We start from the raw sequence: 14,609 nt of genomic DNA, 5'->3' as shown, positions 1-14,609 counted from the left end.
AACCGCCACTGCTGTCAGAACCGCCATTCCTGTCAGAACCGCCACTGCTGTCAGAACCGCCATTCCTGTCAGGGCAGCGGGCGCCAAAGGCCGGTTCCTCAGAGTTCCCGCCGTTCCCGCCAGCAGGTCCCCAGCTGGGTGAGGGGTCACTGTGCACAAGCAAATTCAAGGATTTCCTCCACTTTTGAGGATAAAACAGAGGCCATTGTCTCACTGAAAGCGTCTTGCACTTGAGCAGTGCCCCAGCTTTGACCAGCACCCACTGGAACAGCACAGTTCTGTGAAATGTTGTTTCTCAGAACACGGTTACCTCAGAAAACCCAGCATTTGCCTCCAAAGCAGCTCCTCCAGGTCCCTGCCTGCTGCAGCGCTGCCGCCAGGTCTGTGGCGGGAAAGGCGGCTGCTGACTGGGGAGCAGGAGCCCACCTGTGCAGCTCCGGAACCTGCCGGAACCTTCCGGAACCCACCCCAGGGAGCTGCGGGTTCCCTCAGGTTACTCCAGAGAGGTGAGGTTGTCTGTCCGTCCAGCCCAACAGACCTCCCTGGACGTGGGCTCCCCCGGCAGAGCCCGCGCTGGGGCAGCGGGAGCAGCGCGTTCTGTGCAGCGGCTTCTGCCAACAGGGGCAGCTCGGGAAGCAGAACATTGGAGCTTCAACCAGAAAGTTCAAAGAACGTGGGGAGAAAGCATGAAAAATAATTTTGACACTTTGAAGTAGAACTCAATTGTTCCATTAAGCTGTATTTTTAATAAAAAAATAACAATAACAGCATTCCAAATATCTATTTTATAAGCTTTACTAATGTATATTTTTTCAATACATGTCAGAAATTCTTACTTGAGGCAAATGCAATATTTATAGAAAGCAAGAGACTTCAAAACAGCTCCAGAGACTTTAAGCTCTCGATTTATTCACAGATTTAGAATAACTCAGGAATACAAAATGACAAAATGTACATTTTTTATATTGTTTACTAATGTATTGTCTCTTGTCCCTGATCCGTCATTTTCCTGACTGGAGGAAACACATTCGGTTTCTTCACTCCCTTTAATGCTACGTACTTCTGGAGGGAAATATTCCCACTTGGTGCAAATCTATCACAATTCTGTCTTGCAGAATATCACTCCCAGAGAATTAGGTGAAGATCATTAATAAATACATCTTTGCAATGACAGTCATTTCTTCTTTGGTCATGATTTGTATCTATTATCTGCCTCAGCCTCCCGCATTCCCAGAGAAGCTGCCGTGAGAGCGAGGAAGAGAAGCGGCGGCGCCGGAGCCGAGTCGGAGCGGCGGTTCGGGGCGGCTGTGAGGCTGACGATGCCGGGGGTGCGTTAACCCGCACTCAGACGTCAGCGGTGGGGACAGCGTCCTCCTCTGCGCCCCTGGGCCCACGGCACCCGGCGTGAGAGGTGCCACAAACAGCCCAACCACAGAGAACGGGTCAGAGATAGGACAACAGCCCGAATATTCCTTCTGTTGGCATGGTAAACCTTCACTTTTCAAACCCAATGACTCTAGTCGCATCAAAGTGCATTGCTTAAAGAATACCAAATATTAGCTCCTTTTATATATTAAATACGTGTGACATTCTTCAACCTGGGGGCATCTCTGGAACTGCAGAATCTCCCGTTCCGTCGTGGCTCCTCCGGCAGCCGGGGAGCAGGTGAGCGGCTTCGCTGTTGCTGGCCGTGTTGTACCCACGCAGTTTCACTTCCCGCCATCACCTGTTCTTTCATTACATTACAGTGCAGCTGTATTTTTACAGCCATTCCTAAACGCTGCTATAGTGAACACTGAACGTTTTGGAGTAACTGTTCTGTGACACCTCACCTGTGGCACAGGCACAATGTCGCTCCAAAAAGGGTGATGGGGAAGCAGCCAAAAACCAAAGAGAAGGAGGAAACCTTACAGTGTGAGCTGAAGTCTGGTGAACAAAGTCGTGACATTTGGTTGCAAGTATCTCTGCACATCAGTGAAAATTCCAGACCAATACCATGCTTTGTTAAGAAACCATAAACACTTGTGTATTTGCTTCTCCTTTTTATTTCAGCTCCATGTAAATTTCAGGGTGAAAGTTGTCCGATGTTCTTCTAAAAAGTAATCTAGCCTGCGAGTTTGGGGTGTACGTTTATTCCACGTATTTTGCTATGTGCCTAGAAGAGGACACTGGGAAGCAGAGGAATTTGTGACCCACATACACAAATAACTGTATGTGCAGCACAATACAGCTCTAGGCAGACACAGGGTTATTTTTCTTTTCCAAGAAAATCCTGGATCAGAATTAGTCAAAAAGACATGTTACCCTGGCAAAAGATAAGTCCAGAGCTCTCCCAAGTGTACTGCTGATGAATCAACAGCCACAGCACTCAGCCAGCTCAGCGTCGTGCTGGGTATACAGCGAGAAATGATGTGCTTTTGCTACACAAATTGCAGCAGTGAAGATCCGCCACAAAATGCGTAACTGTTGTAAGATGATAAGCACATCGGTTCACTGTACTGCTAGAGTTCCTTTCCTCATTAGACTTTTGCTAAAGTTTCCAACTTCTACCAAAGTCCTGACCAACCAAAAGGTTTCAGTACCAATGAACGACCACGGAGTTTGCCTACTCAGTTTCCTGAGAGAGAAGAAACAAATCTAAGGTTACGCTTCCAGCTGGACCCACGTGGGCTCCGCAGACACGCTCTCTGCCCGAGGTGCGTCCATCGGCAGCCGCACGTCCTCTCCACAGCTTGAGATCACACCGTGGCCATGGGGCTGCCTGCGCCCTTCAAACTGCCTCAGAGGCTTTTACTTCATAAATAGGTACTTTTAAAACCGATATATTTGCAGTCATTTAAATCACTAGCATCCAAAAGTGTAACTCAAAGCACTAAACAACAACTTAAAAGCTGGGATCTTTCTTTTTTTCCCGTGGTAACTCAAGTTCAAGCTGTAATTCCCCCCATAGTGCCTTGACTCTCGCAGCTGGGCTTTAAGAAAAAACAATAATAGTCCAAAGGCATGTGACAAAATCATGCAAGTTGGTAAAGGCGGAGCCAGAGGGGTGGAAGAAACTAGTGAGTCAGCTCATCACAGAAATATATTTAGAGCTTAACTGGCTGTAAAACTCAACAAGGGCTGTGTGTTCTGGGGCACTGGGCCAAAATATGCCCAGGAGCCTCCAGCTCTGTGTGACAGAATTAGCACTATCATGCAAACACACACTTTTCTGAGCAAAGGTGTTTAGTTGAGAGAGCCAGTCCTCTCTGTCTCAGCTTTGGCCATTTCCGCGCCGGCAGACGCGGTGCTGTCACCGGGGTGCAGCGGGGCTGGGACGGGGACACGCGTGTGAGCAGGACCCGCAGGCTCCCGTGCCGAGGGAGCAACTTCTCTCTGATACTTTGTCTTAGCAGGACCTCGCATTTTTGCATCTTGCTCCAGTGCTCTTTCACAGGCTGACACGTGTGGCTGGACCCTGTGCGTCCCCCACGAATTCATGACAACACGAGTGACTGACAAGAGCTGGCACCTTCCCCATCCACACACACTCTGGGCCAGCATGAGCCGCAAACCTACAGTCGAGTCATCTCTTAAAGTAAATGCTGGAGTGAGTGCCTGTGGCATCTTGCAAGTGCTGTTCAAGCGACTTGGCTCCTGGGGTTAGAGTAGATCGTCTCCAGTATGAACATTGCTGAAGTTAATATTAATGCTAGAAATATTAATGCTGCAGCTAACCCAGGCAGCTGCTGCACAAAGCAAAGAGGAGAGTTCACAGCAGAAAGGTCCCTGCAGCCTGTCAGTTCCCTGCGAGGCAGCCGTCTCGTCCTTCCAGATGTGCGCTCTGGCATTCAGCTCCGGAGCCTCCGAGCGCTGCAGAGCTGGCAAGCTCCACACATGCCAAACACGTGTCAGAAACACTTCTGAGAAGCATCTGCTCTCGCTACCCCTCCCACGCTGTCCCGTGCTGTTGCTGACATGACCGCAAACAGCCGTGTCGCACACCAGGGCTCTCCGGCAGGAGTGACGATCTGCAGCCCCGCTCCCCTGCTCAGCTCCAGCTCTGCCCCGGGCGCCGGCACCGCGGGGCTGACGGGAGGGATGGATTGTGTGGCTGCTGCCTTCGCCCCCTCTCCCTTCGACAAATAAGCTCTTTTGGGGAATTAGAGAACGGAAATATTAGCAACCACTGGCACTGTCATGGACACATGTCACAACCCAAAACAAAGGCACATCCCGATAGAGAGGTTCATGAGGCTTTTTTGGGGGGTGAATTGTATTTCCATGAAAGAGAGACAGTAAGGCTAATGATGCAGACGGAGGAATTAGCCCGGATGTGACACAGGCATAGTGAGTAACGCACTGGAAGTACCAGTGGGGAAAAAGGTTGAGTGACACGTGGTTTTTTTCACATTTGTGTGTGTACAGATAATACATCATCAGACCTCTCCATGTGTTCTATATCAGCCTCCCTGGGGTCACTGTCTGCCCTAAAGGACTGATGTTTCTCACTCTGCCCCTCTTTCCACAGAAAGTTTTCAGTGGCATCTACATAAGTAGAGAACAAATTTTGTTCCACCAAGTTCTGGCACATTAAACCTAACAAATATACAAGAGATGCAAGAGTAGCTAACGCCGTGTGCCTTTGTGAGACATCACTGCTGAGGGAGCGCAGAGGGGCCAGTCCAGAGCTAAACTATTGTTTGCAATTGCCTTTTCCTTTTGACATTTTCATTGTATGTTCTTTTAGGATTGTAAATCTCCTGCCATGTCTTTACAACACAGCTGCGAAGAGGCAATATCTAACAGGCTGAGGCAGAAAATGTCCTGCCACCTGGGAGCAGCACTCTTCATCTCCCCAGTACCATCCCGGCGCCTTGGGCCGCTCTGGCTCTCTTCTCTTCCCCTGTGATATTTTTCAGTCAATGCATGCCTGATTCTTTTTTTGTTCTTTCCTGAATTGCAGGTAGCTTTGAAAAAACACGCATGAACCAGCCCTGCCAGCTTAAAAATAAAGGCTCCTGATTGCTGTCATTATTATTATACTGCTAGACATTTTATTAACACTAAAGTCTGACATTTCCCTCCAAAGAAAGGCCTTCTTCTGCCCTTCTGCATGGCTACTTTATTGAATCCAAACTCCATTTCCGAGGATCTTCACCTGTTTAAACGCTGCTGTGTTTCTAAAAGCAATTTAACCTTTCATCTTTCATAGATGGTTCCTTTTTTAACAAAAATCCTATAGGGCCATTTTTCTCCTCATCTCCCTGTGATCTCAGTGATATTACGTGATGCAGCTTTTGAAGAAGAAATGCCGAAACAGCAGCTTCACCACCTGCAGCTACTGCAGCAGGAAGGCGGAAAAGGCAACCTGGAAAAATCCCTTTTCAACATTTCTCTCACAAGCTCCCGGTAAGAATCCCCCAAACCGACAATGTCTCTTGCATAGAAATGAAGGGCAAGAGCTCAGGAAAGGGAGAAGGGCCTGGAGATTTTGCCGATATAAAACCCATCAGCTTGTTTTCCAGCCTCACGTCCTCTCACACCAATGATGACTCAAGTGCCACCCAGCTTTAATTCTTTATTTTTGGCAATGGCTGTGTGTTGTCAAAGGTAACACTGTCTCCTGGGATGGGGAAAGTCATTCTGAACACAACCAGTGCCCGGGAGGCACCGTGTTTAGAGACAGAACTGTTTTCCAGGCATTGTTGGATGATTTTACTGCTTGCTTACTGCACGGCTCACATGGGACTCTTGGTTCAATAAAAACCAGACAAACTACAGACACTAGTACGTATTTTCCTCTACTAAATCCTCTAATCCTAGTTCAGTCCAGAACGCTCAGAGAAATTCAGCCTTCCTCCATACCAATCCCCGGTTCTCCTCCCTCCTCAGCCCTGGCACGTCTCTGGGGAAGGCAGGTCTGTCCCACACAAGCCCAGCGCCCCAAGCGCAGGGCTGCCACCCCGGGCAGGGGTTTACCACCAGGGACCACAAAAACACAGGGCTGTGCTGGCACCTGCCTCAGCAGGTCCCTTTGGCCTCCTCCCGTGTGTCCCAAGAACAAGGCCGAGTGCCGGCTGGAGTCCCCGGGTTTTAGACAGAGCCTGCGCAAGCGCAGAGCCCTGCACAGAGCCGCTGGCTCCAGCTCTGCCCTGTGCCCGTGCACAGGCAGCTGCCTCCGCTGCCCAGCCGGAATCACCGGTACCACCAGCCGGGATCACCGGTACCACCAGCCGGGATCACCAGTACCACCAGCCGGGATCACCAGTACCACCAGCCGGGTTCATTGGTATCACCGGCCAGGATCACCAGTATCACCGGCCAGGATCACCGGTACCACCAGCCGGGATCACTGGTACCACCAGCCGGGTTCATCGGTATCACCGGCCAGGATCACCGGTACCACCAGTCAGGGCGAGCACAGAGACCTGGGGCTGCAGGAGCACGTGGTGCCTCCAGCCAGCTCCGGACACCTTCTCCCCTACAGCCACATTCGGTCCCTTCCCGAGTCCCTGGCTGGGGACAGCAGGGCCGCAGGTGGCTGCCATGCCCTGGGAGAGACAATGCATCCACAGAGGTTCTTTAGTGACCCAACCCTCCGGTTATCCTACGTTCGCATAGTGTTAGTCCTGTTTCCTCATCTAATGGCTCTCGGAGGCTGCTCCACTCTCCCAACACTGCTCAAGGCACCAGGTCCCCCAGGAGGCTGAGTTGGTGAACACAAACAGCCACCGCCGCAGCCATAACAAGGTCCGCCGGCGCCACGGGCTTAAGCCACAGGCTCAGGACCGGCAGCCGGGGTGAGGAGGACGGTCAGATCTTGGCGAGCAAGCCCTACTGTGAAATAAACGGTCCCTGGTTTTCCTGACTCACTGAGAAGTTTTTAGGTTTTCAGGGCATTTTGAACAAGGGACGAGTAGAGAACTTGGATCTTTTCTTTATAAAATCTCTGGATCTCTGACCTGAGGACGAGCGAGGGCTACGGATGGGGACTGTTGAGAGCTGCTAACGGCAATGTCCTCCTTGGCGTGGGCAGGGGTCCCTGAGCAATCACAGCGCTCACTGACCCTGAACACGAGTTATTTTGCAGACCTCCTGCTCCTTTCCCTCTCCCCTTCCCTGCCCCTCTGCACTCCAGGGGGCAGCTCATAGTTTGGGAGCTTTGGCTTCAGCAAAGCTTCTCCCAGTCCCACCTGTGAACATCCTCTTGCTATGGACGATGTTATTGTGCATTTCACTCACAAATGAAAGATCGTGAAGTCTCACAGATGTGCCATCTCTAAGCTGCTGTTAAAATCTACATTTATCTGTAATTTACTTTAGAAAACACATTAATAAAAATAATTAAAACCACATAGCCCAAGCATCCACCAGCTAAAGAGACATCATTAACATTCCCTGCACCTGAATAACAAGCAAGGAAAAACAACACGGGGATTTAGAGTTCAACTTGCAAAAGATAACACCGTGCATTAGAAGCGAATGAGCCTCCCAATGGGAGCAGCACTAGAGAATGGAAAGAAAATAAAGTAGGGCAGTGTGCCAAATTCAGGAGGTTTAAAAAAAATAAGCAGCGTAGCCATCACAAAAGAATCCCCGTTTCAGCCCAGCATGGGAGGAAGTATGAACTGAAACCCAACGAGGATTTCCATGTTACTGTCTTAATTTGTAAAGGCTTTGAAAAATAACACAATGCTGAGCTGGTCTTTCTTTTTGGGGAAGAGGGGAGAGGGTCAAAGGGAACTGTATTGGTTATCAAATAATGACAGAAAAAGCTATTCTCTCTGGCTCCCCTAAACTCCCAAGTGACTTGAAGGGACACAAAACACATCCAAAGAAACCGTCGCAGAGGAAGGCAAAGCAAAGCGCGCGCCGCTCTCCCGCGCGTCCTCCTGTGCGCTGCGGCCGCCTCGCTGTGCGCTGCGCAGCAGCTGTCCCCGCAGGGACGGGACCTGCGCCTCGCAATGGAGACGGGCGCTTTTCCTCCCGCAGGAAGACGAGCTTTGGAGACTATAAAGCATCTGGCAATAATGGCAGGATTAGATGGCGTGCATTCAGGGCCAGTTCTGGGCACACACCGCCACAAAGGGCTCATACCTTCTAATTACTGGGCCAAGCTGGAGGGAGTTTATGCTAATAACGCCCACAGGTACTGGAACAGAGCCTTTCTGTCCATATTTTGGGGAGAAGCTGCATTCATATCTAACTTTGCCTCCTGTTTTCAAACCTGTGCAGGATTTTTGCTTTTCCCTGTCCTTATTCTGACAATTTTAATTGCATAAACCCAGCTTTTCACCTTTTGTTGCTCAATGGATACAGGAGAAGGCGAAATGCAGGTAGAGCACCACAAAAGCCAAAGGCAGGTGAGCTTTGAAGGAAAAGGGATCTAGGAAAGGGACAAAGAGGAGCATAGAAATGGAGGGTTGATCTCTGTTGTACTCACAGCATGGAGTAAGCCAAGCAACAGCTACTGTACCTTAACTAGGCAACCAGTAGAAAATCAAACCTGTGTGATCAATAGGATAGCGGTGAGAGTTTGATTAGCCTTGGAAAAATTACAATAAGGAGAGAACTTTTTCTCTCCGTGGGCTGGGTGATTTCCCTGTGAAAGTTTTTACAAGAATGAGGCTGCATATAATGCGTCTTGTTAACCCAAATTACATGCACTCGAATTCCCTCTCTTTCCCCAAAGAAATCAGGGAAGAAATCAGGCGTGAAATGGCGTGTGGGTGGGGCTGAGCAGAGCAGGCACCACACTCGTAATTAAATGAGACTCGCTGAGCCCCCACTTCTCTGAGCCTTTCGGTTCTTCTGCTGGGCTGCGCTCACTCCCCAGAAACGCGGGATAACTACGTGTGCACAGACTCTCCAGCCCCTGTGCAGGAGCAGCGTGCGGGGGTTGTGGGGTCCCTCTGGCCTCTCTGGGTCAGGAGACCCTCAGAGCTGAACTTCATGCTGGAGCCCTAAAGCTGCTGCTAGAAACGCATCTTCTACTGATTTGTCAAGTCCACTTCCTAACATCTCCAGCAGAAGGCTGGCTGCCCCTTGTCTCCTTCTCGGCTTGTGTCTCTGTTTCTGTTCTGCTGCTGGCGAGTTGTCACCTGCCTGCTGGGGCTCCTCGCTCTCAGGCCTCCCTGCAGTGTCTGGCTTTGTTTTTGTCAGTGAAGAATACGATGAGGCGCAGTGGCCCTGGTGATGCAAAGGAAGGCTACGATTGCAATAATAAGCAGAGTAAGTAAGCCCTAGGGAGAGCGACCTGGGACAAGGTGGTGCTGCTTCCTCCAGGGAGCAAAGACAAGGGAAAGAAACAAAGGAGACGCTGTGCAGAGAGGCGAGCGGCCCGCTGGGGAGGCGGCAGCTGGGAGCAAGGCAGCGGTGTACGGAGGATGAGAAGGGGAACGTAAGGGGAATCTGAAACCAAAGGAGGTGCTCGGGCAGGCACAAGGCACTGCTGAAGAAGGAGCCACATTTTAGGCCTTTGCAAGAACAGGCTGTGAGGAGCAGGTCTGCCGGAGAGAGGAGCAGCTCTCCTTGACTGACAGCTGCTACATGTGTCAGGAGCTCGAAAGGAGAGGTTTGCAGTGCGTGCACCTCAGGCTGCCCCTGCTGACCCGCTGCCTCAGCTCAGCTGTGTTTTATACACTATAAACCAGGAGCATCTGCAACAGTTCCTGAGAACCTCCCCTCCGCAGTCATCAAAATGCACCCCTCACCCGCAGCCTCCTCCCGGCACTGGGAACATCTCAGCCCTTAGCAACAGGTGATGACAGGGCACGACATGTTGTATCCGTGTTTCAGTCTCTAGAAGATGAAGATTAGATTTCTCCCACTTTTGCATTAATGTCTTGAGAGAAGCACAAGGCTCAGCTTGCAAGTGAAATATCATGTTTCCTACACACAGTTGTACAGCTGAGCTCTGCAAAACACAACTAGCATAGCGGTAATCCTTTTATCTATTATTTTTTAATTCAGAAAACCTTTATTTGGGGACAACTTAATGCAATGCTTTGACACTCCGGATGCCACATCAAGAACACATAAAATTAAACTCATTTTTCACTAGTGCCCCCTCACAAACAGCAGAAATACCTTGTGGAAAACACAGGCACAGCTGCATTTTTATTCAAAAGATGTTGTGTGCAGCTGAATTTACCACAGACCGGAGTGTGGGACTGACGGTCCTGTCCGGGTTGGTTTGGTGAGGAAGCTGCCGGGCTCTGGATGCGCTGCCCTGCCCCGGCTGCTCAGCACCGCTCAGCACGAGGCGCCGCAAAGATTCGCAAACCGTGTGCTGGAGACCAGTGCCCTTGGTCTTGATCTGTGTCCAGAAGCAGCAAGGAGAGTAAAGCAGAGAGGCTCTGATGTTACTTACGTATTTACTTCTTGTTCTTACTGTATCCGAATGCTCTCGGAAACAGTTATGGAATCTTAGCACGGGCTTCCAGGTCCTGTGCCTTGGTGGGCCGGGGGCTGTAAGCGCAGAACCGCAGCTCTGGGGAAGGTTGTGCTTTAGCACGGCTGGAAAAGCTGGAGGTTTAGTGTTAATCCAAAGAAATTGCTGCAGCTGGGCCACATCAGTCTGTTTCTGCAGATGAACAGAAATGTAGGGACAGGCAGGTTGGGCGTGAGGGACCCAGCCGGGGCAGCTTCGCGTGTGCCCAGGCAAGGGAGCTTTCCCAGAGCCGTGACGGGTCCGGCCCCGCCGCAGGGCGAGCACCACGCACCCCCTGCGTGACCACGAGGCTCCGGCCTCCCGCGTGAGCCCTGCTAAGCGCATCATTAACAGTGATCAGCTATGCAAATGGCAAAAGAGGTAACCAGTTATTAACAGTGGACTCGTTTATTGTTTCTGAAAATACGTGTGTGCGGCTAGGTGTTTTCTTGTTCTCTATGCACATATTAAAAAGAAACTGCAGAGCAATAAATGTTAGTATTTAAAAACCCCCAACTTAAGAAGGGTACATTCACTATAACTTCCCTCTTTATGAGGAATAACAAAGGATCCCTAAGCTTCTATGGTTCTACAGAGACTATAAAACGATTGTGAGTTTAACTGAATCTTTCCTGGCTTTGAAGGTATAAGATTAGTGTATGTCAAGGGAATATGCTTTGTTAATACTTGAGGTTCAGTCCAGCTGCATTTTTCCTGCATTTTATGGCGTCTGTTTTTGTCACTCTCAACAGTTCGGTACGGCACCGAGATAAGAAACGTGTCCAAAATTAAACTCTGTAAAACAAGAGGTTTGGCTCACAGTTTCCCGCTCCGGGCTTTGCAGGGCTGGAAACGCGGGCAGCCAGAAACGTGCGGCCCTCGTGCAGCAAGGACACCTTTCCGTGTCAGTTATTCATACCTAACGACAGATCTACTGCTAAGTAAATACATTTAAAGAGGAGAGCCAGCCTACAGGAGCAAAGAGCAGATTTGCCTGCAAAAGCAGCATGTGCTTGGGTTTGGCTCCGCCAGATTTCTGACAGAAAGCCTGGAAGCAGGAAAGAGAACGGTAAGCCCTCCAACACACTCTTGCATCTCTTACCGTCTGTTAACAGCAAGGGCCGGGACGCTGCGCGGTTGCTAAGTATTGAATGTTTCAGCATTGTTGCACACACTGGAGGTTGTTTTCTCCCGACCCGTACAGCACAAATCTGAAATGGTTCCTCAAACCAAAAGCCTTACGGGTGACAGGGGATGGCGTCACCTCTAACACCATCACCTCTCCTTATCCCGGCAATCCTGCTCTCCTGACCTCTGGGCCCGGGGCTCTTCCCAGACAATGATTTTTATACAGAAATGTACCTTTACCTTCTCTCTGCTGTAAAGCTCCTAGGACTTGCACTGTCTCTCAGGGCAGGAGAATGGATAGACTTCTCATGCTCTCGGCCTTACCTGTTTTAACGGTGTTTAGTTTTCCACATCCCTACTTCACAGGCCTGTGCTTTCTCATCTGCACTTACCAAATAATATCATCTAGTGTCTCCTTCCTGGAAAAGGAAGATTTCCTTCAGTACCAGCCAGTATAAATCCCTCTGAGTTTGTTGCATGTGATTCGTCTGTGCGTTCTCACATATCTTGCAAACCCCTAAATTGATGTGCAATAGTTTCTGGTTTCCATTTTCCAAAATAATGTAAATTAGGGTCTCCTGTCTTCCACGTGGCTCTGTGAAGCAGCGATTGGGACTTGGAAGGTGAGACTAGAGGTACACACACATGCTCACAGTCGTCTGCTGCAGCTCCGTTTCTCACAGCTTCCCACGTGAAATGTAACGACTGCCACTTTGCAATTGCACACGTTTTGCTCTAGTTCAGCACCGTTCACTCAAGGACTTCAAAGCACTTTTCCAAAAGAGCGTTAAGTGACCTCTGGGCAGAGCCGGTGCCGGTGCAGCGCAGAGCGGTGCCGGCGCTGGGAAGGGGCAGGAGCGCTGCCTTGGTCTGTGCCCCGACCAACAGGCAGAAAAAGGACAGAAATACCTGGAGTCCTGCCAGAAACACGTTCTTGCTTTTAACACTTGGCATCACCTCCAATATAATAGTGTGATTAAAACGGATTATATTTTTATGCAGATCTTGTAAAAGCAGCCTGGTTTGGTGTTAGGACTATTTCTAATGGCAACTCAAATCAAATTTCATTTGAAAACAGCAACAGAGTTGTGTAGTTGGTCCTGGCCTTCTGAAGGAAAAACAAACACACGCGCCCCCCACCAATGAAGCCAACCAGCCAACCCACCCAACGGAACACAGAGCGAACAAACCAAAGCTCATCCACCTGCTGTCCGGTCAAACCTCTGCTTCCCGGCCATAGTCCCTGTGAGGACCGTAAGCAGGTGCCGTTCTTGTCTTTGCTGTCATTGTGCCTAAGTGTGAAGCCCAATTCATATTTTAATTTCTTTTTTTTTTTCCTTTTCCTTTAGATGAAGATTATTATTATTATTATTATAGATGCCTAAGCTTCAGTCTTTATCTTCCAACAGCCAAAAAATAACAATCAGTTATAGAAAAGTGCTCTAAATATGTGGAATTTTAACAACTAGGAAGAAAAAATAGTTGGGAAACCAAAATATCCTGGAGGCACTTTCTCCATCCACAGTATATTTGATAAATTGACTCTTGCTTCCAAGGCAGGCATTCGGCTTCTTCATTAGTATAATGACCCTTAGTCTTCTCTCCCAAACTTAGATAATTTGAATGAAAACTAAGTTTTATGAAATGTAGCTATGAATAGTGTCGATAAATGTGAAGTTGTCATTACACATCACTCACGGTGATGCCATCCCCCTCTGCCGTAGATCCAAACCTATTCATTCAGCATCCTTGGGATGAAACGTCCTCCCTGCTGGCCTGGCAGGAGCCGTCAGTGTGCTGGCGAGCGCCAAGGTGCCGGGGAAGCTTTCTCACATGTACTCCCCTTTTGTATTCTGTATCATGTGTGAACTCAAAATATCTGCATTACCTTAAATAAACTAGGTAAAATGTATCTCAAAAAGTTTCTTGACCCGAAAAGTAGCAAATCATGGTATGTATTTTCCGTTTTTGTATAGGCTTCATTATATTCTCATTCTAAGTTGCTCTTAACTCTCTTTCATATTTAAAAAATGAGCTACACACCTATCATGCAAAATGTAAAGATGTTCAACTAGTTCAAATTAAATATACAGTAAAAATACACTTCCAAAGAAATATCATTTCCATTTTTGTTCATGTTTTTAACAGAATTTCAGACTAATACATCAAATGTGGAACTGTACAACTATGTGAAGACACATTAGGATCGCAGTAGTAAAAAAATGTACAGCATTCAAACCCAACAAGCTCTAAACAAGCGAACAATACCACAGGATTGAAACAGTCATGGGACAACATGGGCCATTGGAGCCGGTGAGTGAATCCTAATGCACCTACAGAAAGACCCTACATAGAATATTGTCTCTTATTTAGATGCAAAATCCCTGATTTGGTTAAACCAGACAATTTCTCTAATTGTCTCTGATAGGTTTCAGATAAGATTAACACGAGAGTTTTCCCCACCACAAACGCCAGTTATTTGAAAAGGCAATATTGAGACGCGATTTGAAAGGTATTTCCATCCGCGTAGATTCAGGTAGTTAAAATACAGGGTCACAAATAATAGCACAGCAATTTCAAAGAACCATTTGAATTATTATCTGCTACATTTGCTGTAACACTTAAGAATTCCGTTTTTTAAAACTGTTGACAGGTTAATACACAGGGTTTTTAATTACGGGCTGTATCCATTTAACAGTGGACCAACATTGCCTTTTGAATTAAGAAAAGATCCAGCTAAGCAGGTAGAAGAAAGATCTCCAAGGTAATTGACAATGAACAAACCATCCCATAGAGCAGAACCTCAGTCCGGGTGTCTGACAGACGGACGTGCACCCTTCACAGTGCACTAACCAGCACCATTTCCTTATTAGACATTTATATTATGAGGAAAGATGTCTTGGACAAACCTGTTACAGTTATTAATTCAGCCCAAATCACCTTTTAAAATATTTCATTGTTGTGCATAAACTCAGTGAGCTACACCAGCCTATTGGTTTTAGTGGCCAGAACATAATCCCTGTCACAGCCCTTAGCTAGTTACAATAATTTTAGGACTACCTTGCTT

This window comes from Streptopelia decaocto (genome assembly GCF_964273445.1).
Source record: "Streptopelia decaocto genome assembly, chromosome: 17".
In the NCBI taxonomy this organism is placed as follows: domain Eukaryota; kingdom Metazoa; phylum Chordata; class Aves; order Columbiformes; family Columbidae; genus Streptopelia; species Streptopelia decaocto.
The sequence above is the reverse complement of the archived record's forward strand: the minus strand, read 5'-3'. Positions refer to the sequence as shown.